Below are 17,920 nucleotides of genomic sequence, written 5' to 3' on the forward strand. Positions count from 1 at the left end.
GATGATCCCAGAGAGCTTCAGGTATGGTAATTTTGAGGTTTAGTGCCATTTCTGAACACTTAGATTTCTCCTCCAACCTCATTCTTTACTTTCGTTTCTCCCCATACATTAGTGGGAATTCTAAATTCCCCACTACATGGTCATTTCCATGATGTGGTTTGTGTAATCAACTTTGTCCTGCCCTTGAGTATTATGGAATTTAGCAATGTATGTGTGATCTTCCTTCTTCACACTCAGGCAGGATGGTCCCTGCGTTGTTTTTCTCTTCTGGTTTTGATATTTTCCTTTGGCATGGTAAATGTGTTGGAGAGAGTTGATAGAGGAATTAGTTAATTAGAGAATAATATACCAGCAGGCAGAAAACCTGAAAGTTGATCACATGCACCTCCTTACACCTTTACTCTTGAATGGCTTTGAGAGATTTCACTAGGAATTCAGAATGGAAAAGTCAGCGTGGCCAGGTAGCATGTTACAGGGACACTGCAGCCTCTTTCTCTTGGAAAGTTCTTAGTATTGAGACAATGACATGTCATTAATGAGTTACATTTGTCTGGTTTTCAGCAAGAAGATGGATTGAATGGCCCTCAAAGACCTTCTCTGAGTTGTAATAATATGGTATCATCTGAGTCAGAATGCTACCGTTTACAAACATTTTGAGTGGGTATTTGGAATCATGTGTTGGGTCCCTTTTCTTATCCTGGTTTTGTTTAGAGAGCAGTCTTTGTGAGATTCAAATAGATCTTACACCTTGCCAGAGACTGAAATGCCCATTGATGAAAATACTTTGCACAGAAGGACTGCTGCTGAGGTGGAAGTTCTCAGAGAGCTCTGGAATCCTATTTGGCTCATGTGATTAACTGTAAAGTCAGAATTTCAAAAGCGCGCAAACAGGGACAATTTGACTTCCTCTTTTCCTAATTGAATACCCTTTATTTCCTTCTCCTGCCTGATTGCCCTGGCCAGAACTTCCAACACTATGTTGAATAGGAGCGGTGAGAGAGGGCATACCTGTCTTGTGCCAGTTTTCCAAGGGAATGCTTCCAGTTTTTGCCCATTCAGTATGATTGTTTATCTAGAAAACCCCATCGTCTCAGCCCCAAATCTCCTTAAGCTGATAAGCAACTTCAGCAAAGTCTCAGGATACAAAATCAATATACAAAAATCACAAGCATTCCTATACACCAACAACAGACAAACAGAGAGCCAAATCATGAGTGAACTCCCATTCACAATTGCTTCAAAGAGAATAAAATACCTAGGAATCCAACTTACAAGGGATGTGAAGGACCTCTTCAAGGAGAACTACAAACCACTGCTCAATGAAATAAAAGAGGATACAAACAAATGGAAGAACATTCCATGCTCATGGGTAGGAAGAATCAATATCGTGAAAATGGCCATACTGCCCAAGGTAATTTACAGATTCAATGCCATCCCCATCAAGCTACCAATGACTTTCTTCACAGAATTGGAAAAAACTACTTTAAAGTTCATATGGAACCAAAAAAGAGCCCGCGTCGCCAAGTCAATCTTAAGGCAAAAGAACAAAGCTGGAGGCATCACACTACCTGACTTCAAACTATACTACAAGGCTACAGTAACCAAAACAGCATGGTACTGCTACCAAAACAGAGATATAGACCAATGGAACAGAACAGAGCCCTCAGAAATAATGCCACTTACCTACAACTATCTGATCTTTGACAAACCTGAGAAAAACAAGCAATGGGGAAAGGATTCCCTATTTAATAAATGGTGCTGGGAAAACTGGCTAGCCATATGTAGAAAGCTGAAACTGGATCCCTTCCTTACACCTTATACAAAAATCAATTCAAGATGTATTAAAGATTTAAAGTTAGACCTAAAACCATAAAAACCCTAGAAGAAAACCTAGGCATTACCATTCAGGACATAGGCGTGGGCAAGGACTTCATGTCCAAAACACCAAAAGCAATGGCAACAAAAGCCGAAATTGACAAATGGGATCTAATTAAACTAAAGAGCTTCTGCACAGCAAAAGAAACTACCATCAGAGTGAACAGGCAACCTACAACATGGGAGAAAATTTTCGCAACCTACTCATCTGACAAAGGGCTAATATCCAGAATCTACAATGAACTCCAACAAATTTACAAGAAAAAAACAAACAACCCCATCAAAAAGTGGGGAAAGGACATGAACAGACACTTCTCAAAAGAAGACATTTATGCAGCCAAAAAACACATGAAAAAACGCTCATCATCACTGGCCATCAGAGAAATGCAAATCAAAACCACTATGAGATATCATCTCACACCAGTTAGAATGGCAATCATTAAAAAGTCAGGAAACAACAGGTGCTGGAGAGGATGTGGAGAAATAGGTACACTTTTACACTGTTGGTGGGACTGTAAACTAGTTCAACCATTGTGGAAGTCAGTGTGGCGATTCCTCGGGGATCTAGAACTAGAAATACCATTTGACCCAGGCATCCCATTACTGGGTATATACCCAAATGACTATAAATCATGCTGCTATAAAGACACATGCACACGTATGTTTATTGCGGCATTATTCACAATAGCAAAGACTTGGAACCAACCCAAATGTCCAACAATGTTAGACTGGATTAAGAAAATATGGCACATATACACCATGGAATACTATGCAGCCATAAAAAATGATGAATTCATGTCCTTTGTAGGGACATGGATGAAACTGGAAACCATCATTCTCAGTAAACTATCGCAAGAACAAAAAACCAAACACCGCATATTCTCACTCATAGGTGGGAATTGAACAATGAGATCACATGGACACAGGAAGGGGAATATCACACTCTGGGGACTGTGGTGGGGAGGGGGGAGGGGGAAGGGATAGCATTGGGAGATATACCTAATGCTAGATGACGAGTTAGTGGGTGCAGCGCACCAGCATGGCCCATGTATACATATGTAACTAACCTGCACAATGTGCACATGTACCCTAAAACTTAAAGTATAATTAAAAAAAAAAAAAGAATTTCAAAAGCCCTCAATAAATATTTAACACAAATAATGGCTTTCAATCATTTGTGCATAAGAGCAGCCATTAGGTACTACCTTTCCCAAGGTGAGTAAGGTTAAATCCTGAAGTAGCTAAGAAACGTTTCAAGTCATGGTTTTAACTGTCTGTGCAACTTCAGTTTCTGCTAAGATTTTTCTTGGTGAATTTTCAGTTGTACTTATTTATTAAAAATCCTATATTAAGAATCCAACAGCTTCAACAGTTAAGGAAATAAAAGAACTAAGACTACAAAACTCTTCTAGTCATTACGTATCACCTAAAGTACACTATAGCCAGTTGTAAATTTCCATCATGTCATAGTCTTTGCAGATAACCGTGGTGAAGAATGTCCCTGGAGGTGAAGGTGGCAAGTAAGCTGTAATCTCACCACTGCACTCCATCCTCGGCGACAGAGTGAGACCCTGTCTAAAAATATATTAATAATAATAGTAATGTCATTCAGAGTCATGTAAAATTGTTTTCTTTCTGTGTTGGTCTTGCATTTTTTTCTGCTTTGAAGATGATTTTCTTTGTTTTTTTTCAGACTTTTTGTCTTTATTAGTGGTTGACAGGGGCTGGGGAAGGAGGAATGAAAAATGATTGCTAATAGATATAGGGTTTCTTTTAGGGGTGACAAAATGTTATAAAGTTAGATAGTGGTGATTATTATTTTTTTCTTTTTTTCTTTTTTCTTTTTTATTATACTTTAAGTTTTAGGGTACATGTGCACATTGTGCAGGTTAGTAACATATGTATACATGTGCCATGCTGGTGCGGTGCACCCACTAACTCGTCATCTAGCATTAGGTATATCTCCCAATGCTATCCCTCCCCCATCCCCCCCACCCCACCACAGTCCCCAGAGTGTGATATTCCCCTTCCTGTGTCCATGTGATCTCATTGTTCAATCCCACCTATGAGTGAGAATATGCGGTGTTCGGTTTTATGTTCTTGCGATAGTTTACTGAGAATGATGATTTCCAATTTCATCCATGTCCCTGCAAAGGACATGAACTCATCATATTTTATGGCTGCATAGTATTCCATGGTGTATATGTGCCACATTTTCTTAATCCAGTCAATCATTGTTGCACATTTGGGTTGGTTCCAAGCCTTTGCTATTGTGAATAATGCCGCAATAAACATACGTGTGCATGTGTCTTTATAGCAGCATGATTTATAGTCATTTGGGTATATACCCAGTAATGGGATTGCTGGGTCAAATGGTATTTCTGGCTCTAGATCCATATTTCTGGCTCTAGAACCCTGAGTAATCGCCACACCGACTTCCACAATGGTTGAACTAGTTTACAGTCCCACCAACAGTGTAAAAGTGTTCCTATTTATCCACATCCTCTCCAGCACCTGTTGTTGCTTGACATTTTAATGATCACCATTCTAACTGGTGTGAGATGCTATCTCATTGTGGTTTTGATTTGCATTTCTCTGATGGCCAGTGATGGTGAGCATTTTTTCATGTGTCTTTTGGCTGCATAAATGTCGTCTTTTGAGAAGTGTCTGTTCATATCCTTTCCCCACTTTTTGATGGGGTTGTTTGTTTTTTTCTTGCAAATTCGTTTGAGTTCATTGTAGATTCTGGATATTAGCCCTTTGTCAGATGAGTAGATTGGAGAAATTTTCTCTCATTCTGTAGGTTGCCTGTTCACTCTGATGGTAGTTTCTTTGCTGTGCAGAAGCTCTTTAGTTTAATTAGATCCCATTTGTCAGTTTTGGCTTTTGTTGCCATTGCTTTTGGTGTTTTAGACATGAAGTCATTGCCCGTGCCTGTGTCCTGAATGGTGTTGCCTAGGTTTTCTTCTATGGTTTTTATGTTTTTAGGTCTAACATTTAAGTCTTTAATCCATCTTGAATTAATTTTTGTATAAAATGTAAGGAAGGGATCCAGTTTCAGCTTTCTACATATGGCTAGCTAGTTTTCCCAGCACCATTTATTAAATAGGGAATCCTTTCCCCATTTCTTGTTTTTGTCAGGTTTGTGAAAGATCAGATGGTTGTAGATATGTGGCATTATTTCTGAGGGCTCTGTTCTGTTCCATTGGTCTGTGTGTCTGTTTTGATACCAGTACCATGCTGTTTTGGTCACTGTAGCCTTGTAGTATAGTTTGAAGTCAGGTAGCGTGATGCCTCCATCTTTGTTCTTTTGGCTTAGGATAACTTGGCAATGTGGGCTTTTTTTTGATTGCATATGAACTTTAAAGTAGTTTTTTCAATTCTATGAAGAAAGTCATTGGTAGCTTGATGGGGATGACATTGAATCTATAAATTACCTTGGGCAGTATGGCCATTTTCACAATTTTGATTCTTCCTACCCATGGGCATGGAATGTTCTTCCATTTTTTTGTATCCTCTTTTATTTCATTGAGCAGTGGTTTGTAGTCCTCCTTGAAGAGGTCCTTCATGTCCCTTGTAAGTTGGATTCCTAGGTATTTTATTCTCTTTGAAGCAATTGTGAATGGGAGTTCACTCATGATTTGGCTCTCTGTTTGTCTGTTTTTGGTGTATAAGAATCCTTGTGATTTTTGAACATTGATTTTGTATACTGAGACTTTGCTGAAGTTACCTATCAGCTTAAGGAGATTTTGGGCTGAGACAATGGGGTTTTCTAGATATACAATCATGTCGTCTGCAAACAGGGACAATTTGACTTCCTCTTTTCCTAACTGAATCACCTTTATTTCCTTCTCCTGCCTGATTGCCCTGGCTAGAACTTCCAACACTATGTTGAATAGGACTGGTGAGAGAGTGCATCCCTGTCTTGTGCCAGTTTTCAAAGGCAATGCTTCTAGTTTTTGCGCATTCAGTATAATATTGGCTGTGGATTTGTCATAGATAGTTCTTATTATTTTGATATACGTTCCATCGATACCTAATTTATTGAGAGTTTTTAGCATGAAGGCTGTTGAATTTTGTCAAAGGCCTTTTCTGCATCTATTGAAATAATCATGTGGGTTTTGTTGTTAGTTCTGTTTATATGCTGGATTATATTTATTGATTTGTGTATGTTGAACCAGCCTTGCATCCCAGGGATGAAGCACATTTGGTCATGGTGGATAAGCTTTTTGATGTGCTGCTGGATTCTGTTTGCCAGTATTTTATTGAGGATTTTTCACTGATGTTCATCAGGGATATTGGTGTAAAATTCTCTTTTTTTGTTGTGTCTCTGCCAGGCTTTGGTATCAGGATGATGCTGGCCTCATAAAATGAGTTAGGGAGTATTCCCTCGTTTTCTATTGATTTGAATAGTTTCAGAAGGAATGGTACCAGTTCCTCTTTCTACCTCTGGTAGAATTGAGCTGTGAATGTGTGTGGTCCTGTACTTTTTTTGGTTGATAAGCTATTAATTATTGCCTCAATTTCAGAGCCTGTTATTGGTCTATTCAGAGATTCAGCTTCTTCCTGGTTTAGTCTTGGGAGAGTGTATGTGTCGAGGAATTTATCCATTTCTTCTAGATTTTCTAGTTTATTTGCATAGAGGTGTTTATAGTATTCTCTGATGGTAGTTTGTTTTTCTGTGGGATCGGTGATGATATCCCCTTTATCATTTTTTTATTGTGTCTATTTGATTCTTCTCCATTTTCTTCTTCATTAGTCTTGCTAGCGGTCTATCAATTTTGTTGATCTTTTCACAAAACCAGCTCCTGGATTCATAGATTTTTTGAAGAGTTTTTTGTGTTTCTATTTCCTTCAGTTCTGCTGTGATCTTAGTTATTACTTGCCTTCTGCTAGTTTTTTAATCTGTTTGCTGTTGCATCTCTAGTTATTTGAATTGTTAGCATGTCAATTTTAGTTCTTTCCTGCTTTCTCTTGTGGGCATTTAGTGCTGTAGATTTCCCTCTACACACTGCTTTGAATGTGTCCCAGAGATTCTGGTATGTTGTATCTTTGTTCTCATTGGTTTCAAAGAACATCTTTGTTTCTGCCTTCATTTCGTTATGTACCCAGTAGTTACTCAGGAGCAGGTTGTTCTGTTTCCATGTAGTTGAGTGGTTTTGAGTGAGTTTCTGGATCCTGAGTTCTAGTTTGATTTCACTGTGGTCTGAGAGACAGTTTGTTATAATTTCTGCTCTTTTACATTTGCAGAGGAGTGCTTTACTTCCAACTATGTGGTCAATTTTGGAACCAGTGTGGTGTGTTGCTGAGAAGAATATATATTCTGTTGATTTGGGGTGTCTATTACATCTGCTTGGTGCAGAGCTGAGTTCAATTCGTGGATATCTTTGTTAACTTTCTGTCTCGTTGATCTGTCTAATGTTGACAGTGAGGTATTAGTCTCCCATTATTATTGTGTGGGAGTCCAAGTCTCTTTGTAGATCTCTAAGGACTTGCTTTATGCATCTGGGTGCTCCTGTATTGGGTGCATATATATTTAGGATAGTTAGCTCTTCTTGTTGAATTGATCCCTTTATCATTATGTAATGGCCTTGTTTGTCTCTTTTGATCTTTGTTGGTTTAAAGTCTGTTTTGTCAGAGACCAGGATTGCAACTCCCACCTTTTTTTGTTTTCCATTTGCTTGGTAGATCTTCCTCCATCCTTTTATTTTGAGCCTATGTGTGTCTCTATGTGTGAGATGGGTTTCCTGAATACAGCACACTGATGGGTGTTGACTCTTTATCCAGTTTGCCAGTCTGTGTCTTTTAATTGGAGCATTTGGCCCATTTCCATTTAAGGTTAATATTGTTATGTGTGAATTTAATCCTGTCATTATGATGTTAGCTGGTTATTTTGCTCATTAGTTGATGCAGTTTCTTCCTAGCCTTGATGTTCTTTACAATTTGGCATGTTTTTGCAGTGACTGGTTCCAGTTTTTCCTTTCCGTGTTTAGTGCTTCCTTCAGGAGCTCTTTTTGCGCAGGCCTGGTGGTGACAAAATCTCTTACATTTGCTTGTCTGTAAAGTATTTTATTTCTCTTTCACTTATGAAGCTTAGTTTGGCTGGATATGAAATTCTGGGTTGACAATTCTTTTCTTTAAGAATGTTGAATATTGGCCCCCACTCTCTTCTGGCTTGTAGAGTTTCTGCTGAGAGATCCACTGTTAGTCTGATGGGCTTCCCTTTGTGAGTAACCTGACTTTCTCTCTGGCTGCCATTAACATTTTTTCCTTCATTTCAACTTTGGTGAATCTGACAATTATGTGTCTTGGAGGTGCTCTTCTTGAGGAGTATCTTTGTGGTGTTCCCTGTATTTCCTGAATATGAATATTGGCCCATCTTGCTAGATTGGGGAAGTTCTCCTGGATAATATCCTGCAGAGTGTTTTCCAACTTGGTTCCATTCTCCCCATCACTTTCAGGTACACCAATCAGACGTAGATTTGGTCTTTTCACATAGTCCGATATTTCTTGGAGGCTTTGTTTCTTTTTATTCTTTTTTCTCTAAAATTCTCTTCTCCCTTCATTTCATTCATTTGATCTTCCATCACTGATACCCTTTCTTCCAGTTGATCAAATCAGCTACTGAGGCTTGTGCATTCATCACATAGTTCTCGTTACTTGGTTTTCAGCTCCGTCATGTCCTTTAAGGACTTCTCTGCATTGGTTATTCTAGTTAGCCATTCATCTAATTTTTTTTCAAGGTTTTTAACTTCTTTGCCATGGGTTTGAACTTCCTCCTTTAGCTCAGAGTAGTTTGATCATCTGAAGCCTTCTTCTCTTAACTCGTCAAAGTCATTCTCTGTCCAGCTTTGTTCTGTTGCTGGTGAGGAGCTGCGTTTCTTTGGAGGAGGAGAGGTGCTCTGATTTTTAGAGTTTCCAGTTTTTCTGCTGTGTTTTTTCCCCGTCTTTGTGGTTTTATCTACCTTTGGTCTTTGATGATTGTGATGTACAGATGGGGTTTTAGTTTGGATGTCCTTTCTGTTTGATAGTTTTCCTTCTAACAGTCAGGACCCTCAGCTGCAGGTCTGTTGTAGTTTGCCGGAGGTCCACTCCAGACCCTGTTTGCCTGCATATCAGCAGTGGAGGCTGCAGAAGAGCAGATATTGATGCACGGCAAATGTTGCTTCCTGATCATTCTTCTGGAAGTTTTGTTTCAGAGGAGTACCCGGCTGTGTGAGGTGTCAGTCTGCCTCTACTTGGGCGTATCTTCCCGTTAGGTTACTCGGGGGTCAGGGACCCACTTGAGGAGGCAGTCTGTCCATTCTCAGATCTCCAGCTGCATGCTGGGAGAACCACTACTCTCTTCAAAGCTGTCATACAGGGACATTTAAGTCTGCAGAGTATTCTGCTGCCTTTTGTGTGGCAATGCCCTGCCTCCAGAGGTGCAGTCTACAGAGACAGTCAGGCCTCCTTGAGCTGCAGTGGGCTCCACCCAGTTTGAACTTCCTTGCTGCTTTGTTTACCTACTCAAGCCTGGGCAATGGCAGGCGCCCCTCCCCCAGCCTCGCTGCCACCTTGCAGTTTGATCTCAGACTGCTGTGCTAGCAATGAGTGAGGCTCCATGGGCATAGGACCCTCTCAGCCAGGCGTGGGATATAATCTCCTGGTGTGCTGTTTGCAAAGACTACTGGAAACGTGCAGTATTAGGGTGGGAGTGACCCGATTTTCCAGGTGCCATCTGTCACCCCTTTCTTTGACTAGGAAAGGGAATTCCTTGACCCCTCGCACTTCCTGGGTGAGGCAATGCTTTACCCTGCTTCGGCTCACACTCAGTGCACTGCACCCACTGTCCTGCATGCAGTTTCTGACACTCCCCAGTGAGATGAACCCGGTACCTCAGATGGAAATGCAGAAATCACCCGTCTTCTGCATTGCTCATGCTGGGAGCTGTAGACTGGAGTTGTGCCTATTTGTCCATCTTGGCTCCACCACCTTTGATGATGATTTTCATTCTTCACAAGAACTTTGAAACGGAGTTGACATTTTTTAAAAGACATTTCTGTTGTTTCTTTCAACTCTGGCAGTCAGCTTAGCACTAAAGTTCTTTTTAAAACTACAGGTGAAAAATAACTGCTGGTTACATTGAAACAACAATATATTCTTCTTGGATGAATATCTTTGAAAAATACAATTCTTTTATTTTCAGGAAAAGTACATCAATCTGGACTGAAGTTATAATGCACCTTAAGGGTTCTAGGACCTGCCCTTCCCACCCTGCAGATACCAAAATCTGAAGATTCTCAAGTTGTTGAAATAAAATGGTGTGGCATTTTCATATAACCTGCAAATATCCTCTTATATATTTTAAATTATTTATACATTACTTACATCTAATACAATGCAAATGCTACATAAACAGCTATTACACTATTATTTAGGGAATGATGATAAGAAAAGTCTGGCATTTGCTGTTCTATGAATTTTCTTTTGGTGGCTTTATGCACTGTATAAAAATATAATTAGTATTATTATTTCTTAAATAATGTGTATTTGATCCAAAATACAAGCTTTTTTCAGTTTTTGATGTTATCATGCCAAATCTTTTGGATATTTACTTCATGGGAAACAAAATAAGCTTCCTAAAATCTCCACCCAGAGAACCTGAAACATTTCATCAGCTCAATCTATTTATGTCATTCTTTCCAGCTCTTCAGGACCTAAACACTAACGTGTAAATTCCTTTTATGTCTCTCTATTGCTTTCACTTATGTCTTTGATCAGTGCCATTTGTGAAAACAATTTACTCTGTGACAGGCACACTGCCACTTGCCAGAGAACCAATGGCAAGCGCATGTTAGGGTAGGCACTGCTTCCAAAGCTTTTGCAGGCTGGGCGACAGTTGATCATTACTACTAAAACAACACACACAATTTGCACTTGTCCACTGTGTGACAGAGTGCCTGGGAGATGTGCAAGATGCTATAAGAGCAAGCAACAGAGGTATCTGTGGTAGTCAGGGTGATGGGATCTGGGAAGGCTTCTTGGACAAAGTGGCATTTTCTTTGAAGAAAGGACTCTACAGGGAGGCTGGTTGTCTAGAGACAAGTGTATTTCTATATGGTCAAATTTTTTTTTCCTATGGAATTCCATTAAATGAGAAATATTTATACAACACAGACAGACATTTTTTTTTTTTTTGAGACAAAATTTCACTGTTGTCACCCCAGCCGGAGTGCAGTAGCGTGATGTTGGCTCACTGAAACCTCCACTTCCCAGGTTCAAGTGATTCTCCTGCCTCACCCTTCCAAAGTACTGGGATGACAGCATGAGTCACCATGCCCAGCCAAGACATTTTTCCTCGGTTAATGAAAAGACTTTTTACTGAGGATATTCCATAACATTTGAAAGGAATCTTATGTACAACAGATATATAAAGAAAGCCTTCCCCGTGAACCTTTTAAATAGACTTTTTATTTTTTAGAGCAATTTTAGGTTCACAGCAATTGAGCGGAAAGTACAGACAATATCCACATACTCTGCACCCACCATGCACAGCTTCTCCCATTACCAACATCCCCCACCAGAGTGGGATATTTGTGACAATGGATGAACCTACATTGACACATCATCATCATCAGGGTCTGTAGTTTACATACACTTCACTCTTGGTGTTGTATGGTCTATGGGTTTGGACAAATATATAATGACTTGTATCCATAGTTCCATATATCCCTAGTTCCATGTATTGCTTTAAAAGAACTTAAACCAAGCGTGGACACAAAATTGTCCATTCAGGGTCACAGGCAATTACTTGTAGTGTCAAAGCATTGATTGGTATCTGAAGAAGGACTTCCCCTGGGGCAGAGTGTTGAAATGTATTGGATTCTTACATTTTTTGATTACTTTTCTGCTCAAAGAGCACCACATGTAAGCAATGTAGGTGTATTGTGGTGGAATAATGTCATGCACACCTGGACTAAACAAAGTGGCCAGCATTTATTGGGGGCTTACTGGCATCCCTGATGCTGGTGGGCAGGGTTCTTAGAAGTTCTTAGTGGAGATAAATAGTATAACACCTGATGATTGATACAGGTAAAAGCACAGAATGGCTTCAAAACCTTGGCATGGAGGCAATTATTTTAAGAAAAACAGGAAACTCAAAATCCAAAAAGGAACTAGGGATGCATTTTGAGGGAAAATATATAAGTGCATGCATGGCTATGTGCGTCTGTGTGTGTGTGCATATAAAATCTCCCTGTGGAAAAACATCATGAATAAATGCAAAAGATGAATGAAGTGCTGGAGAATTTTTGCAATAGACAAATGATCATTTAACTTAAGTGGTACTAATACTTGCTAAAGTTGATTTTAACATATGGAACAATCCACAATAGATATGGTAAAAGAGACAGACTATAGATGGTAAAGGAAAACAAATGCCCAGTCAAATAAAATTAAAGCAAAATGCTAATACGATTGCCCACTCATCATGTTGGCAAATGTTGAAACATTGCTATCACCCAAGGAAAATACAGGATGGAAAGGCCTTCCCTTTTTTATTGCAAATTTTAATTGTATTTTAGTATTTGCTCAAATACTGTATGTTAGTATTTTCTTTTCTTTTCTTTTGAGACAGAGTTTCGCTTTTGTTGCCCAGGCTGGAGTACAATGGCCTGATCTTGGCTCACTGCAACCTGCGCCTCCTGGGTTCAAGCAATTCTGCTGCCTCAGCCTCCCTAGTAGCTGGGAATACAGGCATGTACTACCATGCCTGGCTAATTTTGTATTTTTAGTAGAGATGGTGTTTCTCCATGTTGGTCAGGCTGGTCTTAAACTCCCAACCTCAGGTGGTCCGCCCACCTCGGCCTCCGTAAGTGCTGCGATTACAGGCATGAGCCACCACACCCGGCCAGTATTTTCAATACTAAATACTTTCAGTATTTTATTTATTTTAGTATTAGTCTCACTAATAAGACTGAATCAGTTACTCTAGGGTATTATCCATTGTGAGTTGGGAGACATTAAGTCAAGGATTACTCCACAATGGCTAAAGACAATGTTAATGGCAAATGATAACATAATCAGATGGTTTCTGCTAGCTTTGCCCACTATTCCAGCCTAGCATAACCTGACTTAAAAGATATCAGCCAGAGAAAAAACATGACCAAAATCTTAGTTATGTGGAATGCAGAAATTCTAATGTTCAAGATAATGAATCATAGTCCAAAAATTTGTTACGTCACTTCAGTAATAACTAAGGATTTAAAAAATCCTGTGCTAAACATTTTGATAAGTACTTTACATGGATTATCTTTTTAATCATTCCAAGCAGCCTATGACATGCTGTCTTCACTAATTTTAAAAAATCATTGTAATCATAATAATCATTTATGCTTGCTTGACATTGCCCCAAATATTTCTTTGTAATGACGGAGTTTTTCATTTTTTTGATTAGTAGAATATTTTACTTGAATGAAAATATCTTGGTCAAGGCAATGCACTGATATTGATTCCCAATTTAAAATATTGGTTTCCTTCTGATTTTGATGGGTGTGTATAGGTCAATAGTATGTGGAGCACTGAATTCCAGGAAAGAAGAAAAATCCGTGTGGGGCAGGGCAGGGGGTTTTACATTTTGAAGGGGAGGTTGGGCAGCTGAAGACAATCTCTGCTGCATCCTTTGTGCTTTTGTTGTTGAAATTTGGCCATTCAACCTACACAGTAGAAGGGAATGAAAGAAAGCTAATCAAGGTGTGTATTAGTCTGTTCTCACACTACTGATAAAGACATACCCGAAACTGGGTAATTTATAAAGAAAAAGAGGTTTCATGGACTCACAGTTCCACATGGCTAAGGAGGCCTCACAATCATGGTGGAAGGTGAAAGAGGAGCAAAGGCATGTCTTACATGGTGGCAGGCAAGAGAGTGTGTGTGGGGGGAAACTGCCCTTTATAAAACTATCAGATCTCATGAGATTTATTCACTATCACAAGAATAGCATGGGAAATACCCACCCCCAGGATTCAGTTATCTCCCACAGGGTCCTTCCCACATCACATGGCAATTGTGGGAACTACAGTTCAAGATGAGATTTGAGTGGGGACACAGCCAAACCATAACAAGGTGTGTCCTGCACAGGGCTTCTCAGGACTCTAATTATCTAATTTTGTTTTAATTAACTCTGTAATATTTGCGAAATGAAAAAAATTATTTCCAGAGATAACATCTTCTGTAATGAAAATCCTGCAATCTACTTTCTGTCCTTTTACCTGATCTCCCCTCCTATTCATTACTCCACCCCATCCATCTGAACTGCTGCTTCCTCAACATACAGTATTTAGGACTGTTGGACCAATCTTCGTCTCTCCTTTCAAGGTTATAAATCTGGAAATTCCTTCAAAATTGAGTGTGCATCTTGCTCCTTTCTTCACCTGTGGCTTTACCTGTTGGGTTATTTACCACTGAGGTTAATCACTGGCTTTGTCACTCTGCATATTTTACTTGATTTCCCTAACTACAGGTTTCTTAATTGTAAAATGAATAAATGAAACCTATGTCATTTTGTGGGATGATTACATAGGGTGAGTATGTAAAATATCAAGGCACACATCTGCCACATAGATTTGGTCACTATAATAATAATAATAATTATAGTCAAGGTATATTGCTGTGTTAGTGGTATTTTTGTCAACCTATTGACAACGGTTGCCATGCCTACTTTTGGAACCTCAGGCAACAGTTGCCATGTCTACTTTGGGAACTTCAGTCACCCTTCCATGCCCTCAGAAATGTGCCTTCTGTATGAAGACCAAATGCTGCACTCCCTTGCTAATGTGATACAGACAGGTAAAGAGGAAAAAGAGAGTCTTGTCCCCAGGAAACAGTCTAGTTGATCAATGAAGACACAGACAAAAATAAAGTATATCATTCAGCAGGAAAGGGTGTGATAAGACCCCAAAGAGGAAGACAGTAAGTGCAGAAATAGCTGAGGGTCCCCTGATCTCATCCTGAGATAAGATCCTGCTCTTCTGCCTAGGAAGAGAAACATCTGGAAGGGAAGGAGGTCTCATTTGTGCCCATGTCAAGGATTCTAAACCAAGGAGCAGGACCCCGCTGACCTGACTCAAGAAGACTCAAAGCCTTCAAACCAAGATGGTGCTGAAAAAGACCTTCAGGAACTGGCTTTGACCTAGTTCCAAGGTCTGAGGCTGTCCACTTCAGCCCTGAGTCTCTTTAGAAGGTGCCTCATTGCTTCCCATCACTGGGTGGAGGGGAGCTTGGAACCCTCAAGTTGAGTCCAGGATTTGCTCAGACAGGTGTGGTCCTTGGAAGTCCTGGCAGGAGCCAACACTGCACAGGGGAAGCAGGGGAAGTTTTAACTATGAAACCCCTCTAGCATATAGCCCTAATATTTGTTTCTTCTCAGCCTTAACTCCCAATAATTCCTTCACATACCTAGGATTTTAGCCAATCATATGAACCTACACACTGGGCAGCAAGCTGAGAGTGGCCATCATGTAGGAAATTCTGCAGAGCTGCTCTGCCCCAGCCCCCAGCATCCACATGCTGTGCTGCTCAATGCCTAGCCCTTTCTTTTTGCAGTTGTCACCCTGTTTATGACCATGCCCCTCTGTGAACTTTTAGCTTGTTACCAAGCCAATGGCTCCCTTTATAAAACCTCAATTTTATAAAAGGGAATATTATGCCCTATTAAATATGTTCTCTTAACACCTCCTTTTCCAGTGATTAAAACGTGCCTACCATTTGTCCAGCGCTAGCCTCTGCCCAATTGAATTACTTCTCTCATGTAATCCCTGCCAAAAATTGTAGTGAACTCCACCCCAGGCTGTTTGTAATGCGTCTCCAGCTTCAGTCCTTGCTTGTTTTGATGGGGGGCATGGATGTGGGGGAAGAGATGAGGGCCCAGGTGTGGACGTACACAACTCAGTAGGTGGTGTGTAGGTTCTTAGGAGACTGGCTAAAATCCTGAGAATGTGTAGGAATTATTGGGAGTTAAGGCTGAGAAGGAGTAAAAAGTAGGGCTATATGCTCGAGGGGTTTCATACTTAAAGCATTCATATGGGGCTGAGATCTTTTAAGCCAGTAATCTTCACATTGAAGAACAAGATTGCCAATTCTATAGAGTTGAGATTTATTTAGTGGTTTGGGGGATCCTATAATTAAACCATTATTGGGAAGGGACATATTCAGATATATTATTGGCAGTGGATGGGCACAATGTGGTATATTCATATAGCTGAATCTGATGGTCAAAAAAGATGAAGTACTAATATATACTACAATGTACATGAAGCAAGATTGCTGTAGCATTTAGCATCAAAAAGGCAACACATATTGTATAATTTCGTTTATATAAAATGTCCAGAATAGGCAAATAGATAAAGACAGCAAGTAGATTAGTGTTTGCCAGGGTAAGGCAAATAGTGGGAAGACAGAATGGGAGTGACTACAAATAGGTCCAGGTTTCTTTTTGGGCTGATGAAAATGTTCTACAATTAGATAGTGGTGATGGTTGCATAGCTTTCTGAATATACTCAAATTGTACAGTTTAAATGAGTGCATTTTGTGAATTGTATCTCAATAAACTTGTCATTAAAGTATTTTCTAAAAGATTTTTTTGATTCAATTTTCTTTTCTCATAACTGCAAACACATGTCATCTTGCTGTATCGATACTGGTATCCTTCATATTAAAATTTTAGACGTTCAAACATAGGAAATGGGTGATTTTATCTCATTTCCACCTTGAACTTCAGAGAACTAGAGGTCATGACATCTTAGCTGTTGGGTGATGTTTTCTGCTAGCTTTGCCACGTATTCCAGCCTAGCATAACCTGACTTAAAAGATCCCAACCAGAGAAAAATACATGACCAAAATCTCAGTTATGTGGAATGCAGAAATTCTAATGTTCAAGATAATGAATTACAGTCCAAAAATTTGTTACATACTGAGTGTATCTATTGTTTCATTTAGTTATCCCAGTGACCTGATATATGAGATATTGCTGATATGCTTGCTTTATACGTGAATAAACTGAAGCTTGGGGATGTGAAGTCCGTTGTCTGTGATCATATGTTTGGTGAAAGAGTAAGAGAAGGCTTTTCACATGAGATTTGATGTGGTTTGGATTTGTGTCCCTGCCCAAATCTCATGTCAAATTGGAAGGATGGGAGGTAATTGGATCATGGGGGCAGATTTCCTCCTTGCTGTTCTCATGATAGTGAGTGAGTTCTCATGAGATCTGACGGCTTAAAAGTGCATAGTACTTCCCTTTCCACTCTCTCTCTCTTACTCTGCCATAGTAAGATGTGCTTGCATCTCCTTTGCTTTCTGCATGATTGTAAATTTCCTGAGTCTCTCTGGCCACACTTCCTGTTAAGCATACAGAACTGTGAGTTAATGATATCTCTTTTCTTCATAAAATACCCAGTTTTAGGTAGTTCTTTATAGCAGTGTAAGAACAGACTAATACAGAATTTTTCTCCCAATCCCAAACTCTTATTTCTGTAAATTGGTTGACAGCAAAAGCATCCACAGTGCATAAGTTGTAAATTTCCCAAAGTGCTGACTGTTGTCAGACTGTCTAGTGTTCATTTTCCTGCTTCACTGCTCAAAACACCAAAGTTGCCTCAGACCCTTTTTCATTTCAGACAGCTTGGAATCTTTACTATTTTATGTGTCTTTGTTTACAGAATGAAATCAGTGACAAAATGAGACTCACATTACAAACACATTTTCTATCACTGGAAGTGAGGGACATCAGGTTTTGCAAGATTGGGCGTTTGTTAAAATGCAAATATTCAAAAATTATATGCATAAATTATAATTTTAAATTAGAAATCTGTGTATGTGTAGCTTTGTATTAGAAAAGTATATAACGGGTCAACATTTTTTCTTTTTCTTTTTGCAGAACAGTGGTTCCCTGCTTTGGTGCCAGCATCACAAGTGATGTTCTAAGGTAGATTTCCTATACCTGTATGAATGGTGCAAAAACTTCTAATTTGGTAATAATTATCGTTTCACAGAAGTCACAAAGCACAAA

The 17,920-nt window shown here is 39.5% G+C and overlaps 1 pseudogene; it reads left to right on the forward strand.

The window, feature by feature from the left end:
• LOC112209235 (anosmin-1-like) overlaps positions 1–17,920 on the forward strand; it is a 184,898-nt pseudogene that overhangs the window by 17,979 nt on the left and 148,999 nt on the right.

This window comes from Pan troglodytes, chromosome Y (assembly GCF_028858775.2).
Source record: "Pan troglodytes isolate AG18354 chromosome Y, NHGRI_mPanTro3-v2.0_pri, whole genome shotgun sequence".
Taxonomy (NCBI): Eukaryota; Metazoa; Chordata; class Mammalia; order Primates; family Hominidae; genus Pan; species Pan troglodytes.